This window comes from Helianthus annuus, chromosome 6 (assembly GCF_002127325.2).
Source record: "Helianthus annuus cultivar XRQ/B chromosome 6, HanXRQr2.0-SUNRISE, whole genome shotgun sequence".
In the NCBI taxonomy this organism is placed as follows: Eukaryota; Viridiplantae; Streptophyta; class Magnoliopsida; order Asterales; family Asteraceae; genus Helianthus; species Helianthus annuus.
Genome location: NC_035438.2, coordinates 25,658,820 through 25,674,264, shown reverse-complemented (window position 1 = coordinate 25,674,264; position 15,445 = coordinate 25,658,820). Strand labels below are relative to the sequence as shown.

The 15,445-nt window shown below is 40.4% G+C and overlaps 1 non-coding gene across 1 annotated transcript; it reads right to left on the bottom strand.

Annotated features, from left to right (window-relative positions):
- Positions 1–813: 813 nt before the first annotated feature.
- LOC118479951 lies at positions 814–920 on the bottom strand. Its single transcript, XR_004861593.1, has one exon. It is a non-coding gene; the product is annotated as a small nucleolar RNA R71 (small nucleolar RNA).
- Between the last annotated feature and the right edge of the window lie 14,525 nt (positions 921–15,445).

Here is a 15,445-nt window from a genome sequence, read left to right as displayed (position 1 = left end):
TAATTTTTTTTTTAGGATTTTCTTAGTTTTTCAGCTTCTGCAGAGCTCAACACGGGCCGTGCCTGGTCGGACACGGGCCGTACCCAGCGTTGTTACTGGTAGTTTTTAGTTTTCCAAGTTACAGAAGGCTGACCACGGGGCCGTGTCGGTGCAACACGGGGCCGTGTCCAACTCTCCAGTAACTGGGATCTGGAAAACAATCACTGTAACTCCAACCACGGGCCGTGTTCACTGAGCACGGGGCCGTGGTAAACCTTCTGACCAGCATTCTTTTCTGTTTTTGTTGCAGGACTTGGAACCAGACGCCACCCCTACGTAGTGTATGAGCTCCAGTTCTAATAAGGACATAAAAGAACCTCTAGAAGAACCCGAACGCTTTCTCAGAAAAAGACTAAAAGCCAAAAACCAAGAGAAGGTTTCGGGGAACCCACTTCCAATGAAGGACCAACGTACCCTCATGGATTATCTACGACCCACCGTAGGTAATCTCGGCGCCGCTATCAATGCACCGAATGTTGAAGCCAATAACTTCGAACTTCGGCCGCATTTGATACAGATGCTTCAGAACTCCGCAACCTTCCATGGGCTTGCGGACGAGGATCCCCATCTACATATTACTAATTTCTTATAAATATGTGATACCTTTCGGATCAATGGGGCATCAAATGACGCCATCCGCCTCCGAATGTTTCCTTTTCACTAAAAGACCGAGCAAAAGCTTGGCTTAACGCCCTCCCAGCTGGATCGGTAAACACCTGGGATGAACTAGCCCAAAAATTTCTATATAAGTATTTCCCTCCCGCTAAAACAGCTAAATTAATGACTGAAATTAATACATATTCACAAGAGGATGGGGAATCCTTATATGAAACTTGGGAAAGGTTCAAGGAGCTATTGCGAAAGTGTCCACATCACGGCCTTGCGATATGGCAACAAGTATCCACTTTCTATAATGGATTGTTGCCACACACAAGGCAAACACTTGACTCTAGCTCCGGGGGACTTTTAGGTAATCGCCGCCCGCATGAAATATATAATCAAATTGAGGAAATTGCTCAAACCAATTTTCAGTGGCACACTCCCCGAGGCAATAAATCCATTGCCCCGGGCGCCCATAAGGTTGATGAAAACACTTCTTTACAAGCTCAAATCGAGGCCCTTTCTTCGAAAATAAAAAAAATGGAAATGACAAAAATGGTCTCGGTTATGGCTTGTGAAAGGGTGTGGTGGGCCACATGAAAATTGGAGTTGTATGAAAGAAACAGACGATCAACACGAATCGGTAAACTACATTGATAATAGACCTAGGCCGTCGGGTCCTCCAACGGGCACCTACAACCAAGGATGGCGAAATCACCCTAACCTTGGTTGGAGAGAACCCGGCAATAGTAGTAACCAACAAAACCAACGAACGAACTTTCAACAACCAAGAAATGAGTCACAAAATTTCCCTCAACAACAAGGTGGACGAGAAAGCTTGAAGATACTATATCTCGCCTCATCTCCGACACTGAAAAGAAAAACTCGGAGAGGTTTCTACAATTAGAATCAAATTTTAGAAATTAACAAGCTAGTATTCAAAACATCGAAAAACAAATAAGTCAACTAGCCCAAAATTTCTCCGAGAGACCACAAGGCGCGTTACCAAGCAATACCGAAACCAACCCAAAAGCGCAAGTTCATCTCATCACATTACGGAACCGCACCGTGGGTCCTACGGAAGGCCCGCCGCCTACCGAGGAGACCATAACGCCGCCCCTACAAGAAAAGGGTTCCCCTCCCTCACCAGAGCCTACCAAAGCTCCTCGAGTTCCGTACCCCGGTAGGTTAATCCGTCAAAAGACCAATGAGCAATTCGCAAAATTCGAAAGTCTACTAAAACAATTGCATGTCAACATTCCTTTCATTGATGTCCTAACCCAAATGCCTAAATACTCTAAGTTCATGAGGGACTTCCTCACTCATAAAAGGAAAATTGAAACATTGTAATTAGTTAACTTAGGCGAAGAATGCTCTGCCCTCGTACTCAACAAACTCCCCCAAAAGAAAATCGATCCCCGAAGCTTCACAATTCCTTGCTCGATCGGGGACACCCCCGTTCGTAATGCACTAGCCGACCTTGGGGCTAGCATTAACCTCATGCCCTCATCAATGTTCAAGAGACTCGGCCTAGGAAAAACGAGTCCTACAAAAATGAGCATACAACTTGCTGATCGATCCATCAAATTCCCGCAAGGTGTCATTGAAAATCTCCTAGTCAAGGTCGACAATTTCGTCTACCCGGCCGACTTTGTCATACTCGATATGGAAGAAGACACCGAAGTCTCCCTCATACTAGGGAGACCATTTCTCGCCACCGCACGGGCAGTGGTAGACATGAACGACGGAACACTCACTTTAAAGTATGGGGATGGTGAAGTAAAGTTCGGGGTTGGGAAGAGAATAGAGGACGATGACCCGGTCAATTACATGAAGGTTATTGATTCAAGTTTGGATGATGCTCTCCGACGGTGTAACATGGGAAGGAAAACATCCCGCTCAGAAAACATATAACCTTGACTTGGGTCTAGCCAAGGACCCTTATAAACGTGGCGCAACACGGAGGCAATCCGCGGAACTATCCTTAGTTTAAGTTTAATATTTTAGTTTTTATGTGCAGGAATAAAACACGCTCATGGTGGTAAAGGATGACAAGGGAAACGAGGAACATGGCCCCATGCACAAAAACAAGGCCACCCGACAACAATTTCTCCATTACAGTAAGTTCAGCACGGGCCGTGCCCAGCCAACACGGCCCCGTGCTGAACACCTTACAGACAAATGCCCAGTTCAGGTAACTGGACACGGGCCGTGTTCACCGAACACGCCCCCGTGTCCAGGCTTCTGTTTCTTTTCTTTAATTATTGTTACTGGCACCTGAACACGGGGCCGTGCCCGGTCCCCACGGGGCCGTGTCCAGACTGCCAGTAACATAAATTTTTGCTTTTAATACCATGTTACACATTCAATCAACCTAAAAATTTATTTTTGGGACACATTGAGGACAATGTGTAATTTAAGTGTGGAGGGGATGCTAAAACCTTGAATTTTGCAAGTCCTAATAACAAGCCTTACACAAAACTCTAATTGGAACCGCTAATCACCCCAAATTTTTTTCAAAAACTTTCATTTTTTTTTACTTGTCTAAAGTTTAAGTTGGGAATTCTAAGACTAACAAGGTTATATTTTTACAAGTTTACAACCGATAGCGTCGTGATAAAAAGAACCAACATAAGAAAATTATGAAACGGCATGACAAGCTTAGTTAAAATTTGATTATATATACTTGATCACATAAAAACCCATTCCCACAAAAGTGAGTTTTGAGCCTTTATTGAGCATTCGAATATACATCTTTACGTTAAATGCTCATTTTTCGTTTCTTGTGTGAATAGCCGCTTGGTTCTTATGACTCTAGAACTTGCCACGACAATTCATTCCCGGTCCTTACCAACTTAAACCCAAGTAAGTAAATGATGGAGGCATTAGGACTAACCCTTTTTCTTTCAACACCATTATTTTTATTTTTCTTTTTCTTTTCACCTACCCAAAAACTCCCCCTAGTTAGCCCCTTTGAGCCAAAACCTTTTCATTTCTTAACCCAAAACCCTTTTTACCCACCAAAAACCCTTTTTTTATTTTTACCCTTTATTTTAGTAACAAGCTCGGTTTTCGTGTGACTAAAAATACATATATATATATATATATATATATATATATATATATATATATATATATATATATATATATATATATATATATATATTTACGATGAAGTTAGTAATAAACAAACAAAGCTCCTCAAACAAAAGCTTGTTTGAAAAAAATACTTCATTTAAAATAAAAAGTCACAAAAACAAAATGTTTTACGAAAACCGACGCTTTTTACGACTTTCGCCCTTTTCTACTAACCACTAACCCAACTACCCACCTTTAGCCCAAGCCTAACCCTTCACCCAAAAAGTCCTCTTGATATTTACAAATGTATAACGTTAAAAAGGAGGAGGATTGATTGCTTGGCAAGCTTATGGTAGGAATAAGTTCCATGCCGCTCTCGAGTGATTCACTAAAAATACACCTTCGGCTGAGTGTGAGTGATTTCTCCCGTGAGGTATGTGAACTTGTATATAAATGGAATTTTAGAAAGGTATGTTATGTCTTAATAAATAATTTACCTTATGAAAAGTTTTTAATAAATCATGACGAATAGGATTGTAAATAAATATAAATAAAACCCAATAAAGATCTTGGATTACCGACACTCTATGACAAGCCAAAACCTTCTCTTCTACCCATTCCATTTGGGAGTGAAAGCCACATATTAAAGAGTTTTGCTTGAGGACAAGCAAAAGTTCAAGTGTGGGGATATTTGATGTGTGTAAAATGTAACATATAAATTACATCAAATGAGGCATAAAACTAACCCTTTTTAAGTACTAATGTTGGAAAAAGTGTGTTTTTGTCTTCCTTTTGTATTTTCAGGATTAAATGAGCTCAAATTAACAAAAAAAGCAAAAAGACAGCTAAATCTAGCATAAATACAAGAAAAGGAACAAAAGTGGATTGACCGACCCCTCAACAGCATCCTCTCAAGCAAAACAGAGAAGGCAGAAGACTGAACACGCCCCGTGCTCAGCGAGCATGGGGCCGTGCCCAAGAAGCAGCAGAAAAGACAAACCTGTAGAAGCTTCTATTGCTCACCACGGGGCCGTGCCCAGTGAACACAGGGGCGTGCCCAAAGTACTGCAGGCGCATTAATTTTAATTGCGAATTACAATTAATGAGCAGAGATAGTGTCAGACAGGCACGGGGCCGTGCCCAGCGGACATGAGGCCGTGCCCAGCGGACACGGGGCCGTGCCCAGGCCTCTGTTCAGCCTATAAATAGGAGTGCTTGGCTTCATTGCAACTCATCCCTTGGCACACCACCTCTCTCACACTTCATCCACCACCCACCACCATCACAACACCATCATCCACCACCATCATCCATTGTCCATCATAGAGTGTGTGAGTCATCTCGGGATCCAAGATTGATCGTAAGAGTTCTTGACAATCAAGGCCATGTTTGCCTAAGTCTCTTACATCACTTGGTGAAGACAAGTGTTTAGTATAATACTTTTTATTTTTAATCTTTTGCACTTTTTATTTGGTTTTGTATTAATGACTTTAATAACTAGTTGCTTATGTTGAAGGTGACTTTTCCTTATCGTTTGTCCATGGTGTCTTGGCATTATTTTACTGTCTATATAAAATAAAAGATTTTCACCATTCATATCTCCACGGTCTATATGGAGGTATGTTGGCTACCTGGTCGGTGGTTAAGGGAACGGTTTGGTAAGGGTCTTGCCCTTGTTCAGCGTTTAGAGGTCCTGCAAGGGACCTGGGTCAAATTTAGTAGGATCTCCTTCAATACCCAAAGGTATTGGATGGCGGGGATCCAAACTCTTTGACCCCCTCATAAGTTAACTACTATTAATACTATAACCCGGCTATTTAGGACTGTATCCCTGCTGACTCAGACTACTTAGTCGAGGGTAACGTCACCTCCAAAAGAGGGGCCTACCATAATTTGCATTAATAACTTAATTCATTATCTTTCAATAATCCGACCCTTTAGGATTGTATCCTTGCTGACTCAAACTACTGGGTTGAGGGTAACGTCGCCTTCAAAAGAGGGGCCTACTACAATAACTAAGATAATCTCTTAAACAAGTGCAAAAGTGCGAAAATAATCAAAGGTTATACTAATACACGAGTCGGATCCAAGTGATTCATCTTTGTCTCTCTGTCTTTATTTTTTTTATTTTTCAGCATTTAGTTAGTTTTATTTTCTTAGTTTAAAAATCTTTTTCTAACATTTTGATTTGATTAGACATTGAGGATAAACCGGTACTAAAAGCTCTTGTGTCCTTGGACGACCTCGGTATCTTACCAACACTATACTACGTCCACGATGGGTGCACTTGCCCATATGTGTGTTTAGTGTTAGTAAATATCGTGTTTTATAAATTTAAAACTTGGCTAAAAAGTGTAAAAAGGGCTTCAAATATATACCAAAAATATATTACACTACACGCACATCAATACCCACTGTCTTAATATTGGCCCAAAGGAATTGGATCAGGCCCAAAACTAACACCTTGGGCGATTGAGAATCCCTTGTGCGATCAGACGTGTCTTGTGCGATGGCAATTGTGTAACAAAATAGATAAGCCAGTCGCACAAGACTGGTCAACAAATGTCAAACCAAGTTAGTCGCACAAGACTTTGTCAAACAATGTCAAACGCACAAGACCTGGTCAACGAAGGTCAATCGCACAAGATCTTGTCAAAACAGTCAATCGCACAAGAAAGGTCAACAAAAGTCAAAGATATTACAATCGCATAAGATTTTAAACACAGGGTTAAAATAGACATTTCACTTGAAAGTTTTGGGGCAAGAATGTCCATACAGACTTGTGCGATTCATTCCGACGGCGCGTGAGGTTCACTTGCCGTCTCCGGTTGTCTTCTCTGGCAAGACCTGCGGATTCCGGCGACTTTCTAGGGTTTCAAAACAAGCTTTTCGATCAAATCTTAGGGTTCTAATCCATTTTATAGTCAAAATTTAACCTGCTAAAGTTTTATAACTCCTAAATTTCCCGATTTCAGCATCAAATCCCTTCTAAACACCCAATGTTCATTCAAGTAATAACTCAAACAATCCTAATGATTTACCTTAAAGCACATGACAGAGATCCGATTCAAGAAAATAATGAGAAACACTTACCTTTTGATTTCCCTTTCTCACTAGCCATGATTGCAGACGATAATAAAGAAGATGATGAGCTTGTGCGATCGGAGATTGTGGGGTTTTGAGAGAGTTCAATTTTCAAAAACCAATGATTTTTAAAAAAATCTCCAATTTCATCGCACAAGACCCTATATCCCTAACTGATTGGATATTCAATCAAGGGGGCCCACCAAGTATGTGGTGTGCCCAGCCGTCATTCCACACTTCCTTTTGTTTACCGATTATGAATTATGAAAAGTGTTTTGGATTTTGTGGGGCCCACCAAGTTTACGGTGGGCCTAACTCAAATCCCGAGGAAAAAATCATTTTTAAAACTTTGTGCAAAGGACATTCTATGAACACTCGGTCCTTTTTCAATTCATAAACACACGGCCACATGATTTTATATTAATAAAATAATAACTAAATATTTACACAAAAATAAATATTTACACAAGAGGAATAATATGAAATATTTACAAGTGATAAACATCTTACACACCATTTTTGCATGCACTTTTCTTACGGGATCAAATCATAGAGTTTCGGGCCACTTATCAACACTAATTTACTCTGGTAGATCCGAGCAATTGCCAGTATGTTTTTCCTCTTAAACTTATCTCCCTAGGCCTTTATCAAATAACGGTCTGCAACTTATTTATCATGTTTTCATTTTAAGTTATATGAACACTCAAATCAATCACGATCAAATCCCGGAATTTTAGATTTGAACAGGCTATCATACGAACAGTTTCCCTACCACATATTTCACAAGCCCATTCTAGAGTTCTGAAACCTTGACTGGACTGGATTGAGAAAAGAACAGAATGGATCAGCAGAGATGGATATAATATACAAATCAAATGAGATTTTCTCAGTTTGATATAGGTTTTTATTTTTGGGTTTCTTTTGGGTACTAGAGGGCCTCTTTCGGGTGTATTTGATCCACAGAGCGATAACGTACAGCTAGGTCTTTGCTCTCGCAAAACAGAAGCCGACGTTGGCTAGCACCTCCAGGTCTTTGCTCACGCAAAACAGAGGAGATACACGAGTTGGTTAGAAAAGATTTCAGAACTAGAACGAAATTGTGTGTATCGGGACATCACACACGCATTCAAATAGCTATGCTCTAATTCCAAGTGAACGTTCTTTCCTGAGGTCATAGAATAAATTAGTGTTCTACGCAGTACCAGTCAAAGAGTCCAGCCATCAGGATAAAGCCTACCAGCACATCACTCTGGAGTCAGGCCATTTCAATATTGGTCATACATGAGTCAGCCTTAATCCACATAGTGAAAATTTATTTCATTTCCCGGGTTGTAGCCAAGGCATGGCAAAAGCAAAGAACTATTTTTGTATTTTTCTGATTTGTTAATGTTTTTGTATTTTTCTAATTTTTCAATGTTTTTGTATTTTTCTGAGAGACTACATCCCCCTAAATTTTTGCTTAAAATAAAAGAAAGACTATTTTAAGAAACAAATTTACAGAAACGAAGAAAAATATTTTTGTGTGACCGCGGTCAATCCTCAAATTCGACCATTTTGAGAAGTTCAAGAAGAGCAAGAAAACGTGCTTTATCAACCGGTTTTGTAAAAACGTCTGCGACATTGTCATCAGTATGATTTTGATCCATTTTAATTAAACCCTGGTTGAACGAATCACGAATAAAGTGAATTTTTATGGCAATGTGCTTGGTTTTTGAAAAATACACCGGATTTTTCACTATTTGGATAGCTGCATCATTGTCATAATAGATGGGAGTTTGGGAAAAATTCAAACCGTAGTCCACCTGCTGGTGTTGAATCCAGATAACTTGTGAGCAGCAGGCTGAAGCGGCCACGTATTCTGCTTCTGCAGTCGACAGAGAGACAATTTGCTGCTTCTTGCATTGCCAGGAGATGAGGCGATCCCCCAGAAACTGGCATCCAGCTGATGTAGACTTCATGTCCTGACCAGTACCTCCAAAATTGCTGTCAGAAAACGCACACAAATCAAATGGAGATTCTTTTCGATACAAAAGTCCAAGCCGAGGCCTGCCCTTAAGATGTCGAAAGATTCTCTGAACAACATTTAAATGAGAAAGTTTAGGAACGGCCTGATAACGAGCACAATGACACACAACAAACATGATATCTGGTCTACTGGCTGTCAAGTATATCAACGAACCAATCATCGACCTGTACAGTGTAGCATCAACAGCTTCCCCTTCCAGATCTTCAGTCATCACTGGTTTTTTTGCTATAGGAGTATTTGCAGGCTTAGCATCTTGAAGTTTGAATTTTGCGAGAATATCATCGACATATTTTCCCTGATGAATGAGAATTCCTTTGGAATCTTGACGAATCTGCAGACCCAATAAGAAACTCATCTCTCCCAACGCACTCATTTCAAATTGCTTCTTCATAACTTCCTCGAATTCCTTGCACAGTGCTTCACTATTGGATCCAAAGATGATGTCGTCCACATAAATTTGCACTAAGATTTAATCCTCTCCACTTTTCGAATGAACAGTGTCTGATCAATCACTCTCTGAGTGTATCCATGAGTGAGCAGATGCTCTATCAGAGTAGCATACCATGCACGAGGAGCCTGGTGTAACCCATATAAAGCCTTATTAAGCTTATACACGTGACGGGGACATTGTTTGTTCACAAAGCCCGGTGGCTGTGACACATAAATCTCTTCCTTTACTTTGCCATAGAGAAACGCTGTCTTGACATCCATTTGATAGACTTTGAATCCCAAATAAGATGCATATGCCAGAAAGATTCTGATTCCCTCCAGTCGAGCCACCGGAGCATACACTTCATCGTAGTCAAGGCCTTCAATCTGTCTAAACCCTTGGACGACTAGTCTTGCCTTGTTTCTAACAATCACTCCGCTATCGTCTCTTTTGTTGCGATAGACCCATCTAGTTCCGAGTGATTTCTTTCCAGCAGGTAGAGTAACCAGCTTCCAGACTTTCAGCTTCTCAAACTGATTCAACTTAACCTGCATCGCATCTACCCAGCTAGGTTCCAAAAGAGCCGCATCAATTGTCTTTGGCTCAATTTGTGAGATGAAACTTGAAAACAAGCAATTGTTGATGATTCCTAACTGACTTCTAGTCAACACTCTAGCTTCTACTGGTCCAATCACATTTTCGATGGTATGATCACGTTGGACACTTGTAGGAATAGCAACTTCAGGTGCAGTTCCAGTTGGTAAGGCATTCGTTAAATGGTCAACTGCTACTGACTCAGTTTGGTCAGAGACTTGTTCTTCTTCTGCACCATTAGCGACAAACTCTTCAGGAATGGGACCATCAAACATGTTATTTTGATCATTGGGTGTGTCCTCCTCATCAGACGAGTCCAACCCCTCCCCTCCATCATTAAGAATGTCGGTGTAATCAGGAGCCACTTGAATCTCTGGTGTAGATGTTGAAGATGAGGCTGCAGATGTGTGACCCCCCACAGCTGTAGAATCCCCCTCAAATTCAACATCCCCCTCTTCTTCAGCATTATGTGGGACAATTGAGGGTCGAGATATAGTATTAGTTGTACCAGAAGTACCTGCATGATTAACAGGAGGATCATCAAGAATATCAAAAGATTTAAATAGATAGGCATAATTATAAATAGTAAATGGCCCGTTTCCAGCGTCCGTCTGATTCTCTTCGAGCCACTGTACATCATAAGACTCAATGATCTGTCTAGTCTTCTTGTTGTACACTCTATATGCCGTCTTGTTTTCATGAGCAGCCTTTCCAGCATATCCAATGAAATAGCATTCATCTCCCCTAGCGTCAAACTTTGGTATAGATTCCAAGTGCAAAAGAGTACACGGACAACCGAAAGCTCTAAAGTGCCCCACATATGGTTTTTCGCCAAACATTACTTCATGAGGTGTCTTCATGCGTGCCTTGTTGATAACAACTTTGTTTTGAACGTAGCACGCTGTATTAATGGCCTCTTCCAAGAAGAAGACTGGGAGTTTTGAATCACAGAGCATCGTGCGAGCTGCTTCAATTAGGGTTCTATTCCTTCTTTCAGCAACTCCATTTTGCTGAGGAGTTCTAGCAGTACTGTATTGTCGAGCGATTCCCCTCTCGGCACAAAAGAAATTCAATTCAACATTCTTGAATTCGGTTCCATTGTCGCTTCGAATCCCATTCACTTTCTTGCCAGTCTGATTTTCCATAAAGATTATGAATCTCTTGATTAATTCTGCAGTCTCACTTTTGTTAACTAAGAAGAAAACCCAAGTAAAACGTGAGTAGTCATCAGTAATTACAAGACAGTAAGACTTTCCAGACAGACTAAGCACATTCACTGGACCAAAAAGATCCATGTGTAGAAGCTGCATCACACTGTTAATGGTGTTTACAGTTTTGGGAAAATGAGGTCTTCGATGTTGTTTACCCTTTGCACAAGAAACACATTTTTCAAAAGTAATGAAGTCTTTTACAGGTAGACCCCTTACCAACCCCAGTTTTGCAAGACAGCTTAGATTTTTCACATTCGAATGTCCTAAACGACGATGCCACAGCATAGCATTGTGCTTAGAGATTTTGGTAAACAAACAGGCAACACCTGCAGTGGGAGGTTTATTCATGTCAATGACATAAGCGTTGCCTTTTCGTTCAGATTTTAACAAAATCCATTCATCAGGAATGACCATTCCTGGTTTCAGAATGAGACAATGTTTATCAGTGAAGTGAGTTGACTAACCGTTGTCACAAATTTGAGAAACACTTAGCAGACTGTGCTTCAACTCAGGAACGTAGTTGACGTCTTTGAAACAGAGGTCACCATTCTTGACTGTGCCTCTTTGTGTGATCTTTCTTTTCTCGCCACCCGCAAAGGCAACATATCCTCCATTAAATTCCTCAAGATCATAAAGTTGGGATAGATCACCAGTCATATGCCTGGAACAGCCACTGTCAATGACCCCGAGTCAAATGACAGCCCTCCATAGCCGTTCCTGCACATTACGTGGGATTAATTAGATTTAGGTACCCAAGCCATAGTTGTAGTGGGCACACCCTGTTCATTAAAATATGTAACTTGTATCCAAATAAACTTTTCTTTAGAGTAGATAGGTTTATTATTGATGCACGATGATTTAGGAGAGTTATTTGGAACATATTTCTTTGGTTTCCAAACTTGCCTAAGACTATCCAATTTTTTGAATGCCTTAGGAGAATCAGAAGCAGATTTCATTTGTTTAGTTTTGTTCCAATATCCGTCAGAAGGCTTCATTTTGGACTTCAGCTTCCTAACAGGTTTAGATTTTGAAGTCTTCTCCTGTTTTGAAAGCTTGAAATTTCCTTTTGGAGCCTTCTGATGCTCTCCCTTTTTGAGTTTATAAGGACGATGCTGACAATTTCTTGCAATGTGTCCAGCAATCCCACACGTGTAACATATTTGTCGCTTCACATGTGGTTTTGCATGACATCCATCAGTCTTTGCAGAACCTGAGGGCTTGTGTGGTTCCTGAGATGTAAACGAGACTTGTTTAGCTGTATCTTTAGAAACATAATGACATTTTATTGGCTTGTTTGATCTTGATTTTGGAGGAACATATTTAGCTACATTTCCTCTTTTAGTTTGTTTTACCAATAGAGTTTTAGACTTGTCAACTTTATTAGGCAAAACAACTGAATTCAAATCCACACAAATAGAACCAAAATAAATGTCAGAACATTCATCGCTCTTTAAAACAGAGCCCACACAATCCAAAGCATCAGAAGAAATTGAAATATTGTTTGACTTTTCAGAAATTAAAGAATTGTTTTTCTGAATTTTGTTTTTCAAAACATTAAAAGCAACGTCGTCCTCGTCATCTCCATCTACCTAATCTTTAAAATTACTTGGTCTGCATTTGAAGCAACAGGGTTAGTATCGTTATTTTTATCACATCTAGTGTCACTTGGTGCAGCAGAATTGCTTTCAGCCTCTAGTGACACCTTTGATTCAGAAGGATCAGAATTATTTTCTTTTGAACATTCAGCAAGGGCTCCTGTGGTTTCATTACCATCTAACTCAACAGAGGCTCCTGATGTTGTTTCTGATTCTTCTCTAATCGAATTTGAATCAAATGTTTCAGATGATTCATTTGTTGATTCCACTGAAACAAATGACTCTGAATTATCACAGTCAGTCCTTTCATAGGAGTCACAGGTTGAATCAGATGAAGCTGATGATTCAGTCTGAGGTGCCTCTTCTTCCTCAGGTGATGCGTTGTTGACAACAGATAACTCATCCATTTCTGATTGCTCAGGAGTGGCTGACTCAGAAGCATCACATGTTGTATCACATGGAGAAGCAGATTCACTTTGTTTGCCATTTTTAAATTCTTTCATAAACTCAGTCAAACCTTTTATCATGGCAAACTCAATGTTGTCTACATTAACTATAGGCGTTCTAACCTCAGGCTCTTGTGTTTCTGATTTATTTTCAAAAGATTTTTGTGACTCACTCGACTCTTCCTTTTCCAATACTTGAAAATGTTTATCGACACTTATATTTTTCTCAAAGTTTAAGGTTTCAATGTGATTTAAAACATTCTCTGATTTAACAAATGTTTGTTGATAAGCCTGCTTTTCTAAGATGACTTCAGTATTATCAGGCCTAGTAATTCTTATCTTTCGAGGCTTGACAGGCTTAGGCTTCCTATCCTCTGGTTTTCCATATTCCATCTTGGGTAAATTGTCGATCTCCTCTTCAGTCATTGGAATTGAGGAATAGTTGTGGTTGTATGGTGGAGGTATGCATACAAAACCCAACCCTTTATTCCTCACTTCCTTTTTGCTATACTTTAACTGTTGATTTATCATTTTCTCAACCTTTTCGCTTGAAACATCAAACTTTTTAAAATTAAATTATGTATTTTCAAAAGTTGATTTTAAGTCGTTTAATTCAACAGTTAATTTTTCAGATAGCTCCTTGAAGTGGAGATATCGATAGTTCGCTTCGCTTAGATCACTATGCAACTTTCGAATACCGCGTTTTTGTGCCTCCACCATATCCTTATACCCATCCAGTTTCTTTTTAACTTCATAACTACTGGATCTTGTATACTGAAGTTGCATAGTAAGCGATTCGGCCTGTTCCTTATACCCTTTTACCTTCTCTTTACATTTTAAAGTACAACAAACATCATCTACAGATACCTCAGCCTCTGAAGAAGTGTAGTCGTTCATTTGAGCCATGAGGGCATGATAGATCGTTCCATCAACGTCTTCAGTGGCCGAGTCAGCATCTTCTTTCACTTCTGCCATGAGAGCTTGATTTGACTGGTATAAGGTGTCTATAGTGATCTGCAGATCATTCATCTGTTGAGTCCAATCAAAGCCCCCTCCTTCCTGAACCACCAATGCATTTCCAGGACTTGCGATAAATTCTGCAGCTTGAGTTCTGACAGCAGTGTTTGAGGTTGAACCTTGAGTGGGACGAGAGACAATGATGTTCGAGGTCGACACAACATTGGGAGCTGGTCGAGCTGCTGAACTAACAGTGATAGTAACATTTGGATTGACTCTTTCCCTTCTTGGCTGTTTGCACTCTCTAGCATAGTGTCCAAGCTCATGACAGTTATAGCATCTGAGCTTAGCCTTGTTCCAACCAAGCTCATCATCAATCGTTTCCCATTTGTTTCTAATAGTTTTCTTCACAAAATTCTTGGCACGAAACACTGCCATGGCCGTTTGCCAAGTGATATCCATTTCTTCAACATCATCAGGATGGACTTCCAGCAGTTCAGCAGAGTCAATGTTGTTTGCCACCCTTCCAACAATGAGCGCGTGATAACAGTTCATGACCCCTATCATGAAAGCCATAGCTTGCTCAAATTCCCTCGAAGTGGCCACTGAAGAGTTTGTTGCAGCAAAAGCAGTAGTGATATTTGAAAGAAGTTGTGTGGGGGTAGGAGCAGCTTGATTAGTAGGCTGTGGAGCTGATGGAGTTTGGTTCACTTGTTGAGTAGCAACAGGAAAGTAGCCAGATTGGTTAACAAAAGTTCCGAGATTAGTAGGGAACTGCACAATAGAGGGTCCTTGAAGTGAGCTCATTCCTTGCTGAGACATCAAAGCACTGTTGGTCAACACACCTGCATTGTTGTAACTTGCAGTGTGGTTGTAGAGCCTTTGTTTGTCATCCATTTCATATGACTTTAGCAATGAAATTAGCTCAGAAAGAGTCATTCTAGCTAAGTCCCTGGTTCTTTTGATGAGAGTTACATTTGTGTCCCAATTTCTCGGAAGAGCGTTGAGCAGTTTCTTGTTGGTAAGAGATTTTTCCAAGGTGATATCACGAGTTTTCATATCACTGACCAAGGCAACAAACCTTTGGATTTGATTTTCCAAAGTTTCCCCTGGGAAGTGATTGAACAGGTTGAACTTCAGGGTGAGCATTTCCCTTCTGCTTTCCTTCATCTCTTTGTTTCCCTCATACATAGCCAGAAGAGCTTCCCACATTTCCTTAGCAGTTTTACAATCACAAACTCCAATGTCAATTTCTGGCGTAAGAGCAGAGTGCAGCATAGCAAGAGCCTTGACATCAATGTCAAGTTTTTCACGATCCTCTTAAGTAAATTGAGACTCGGGCTTAGGAGCAGTTGTTCCCTCAGCTTCATTCACAATGTAGGTGA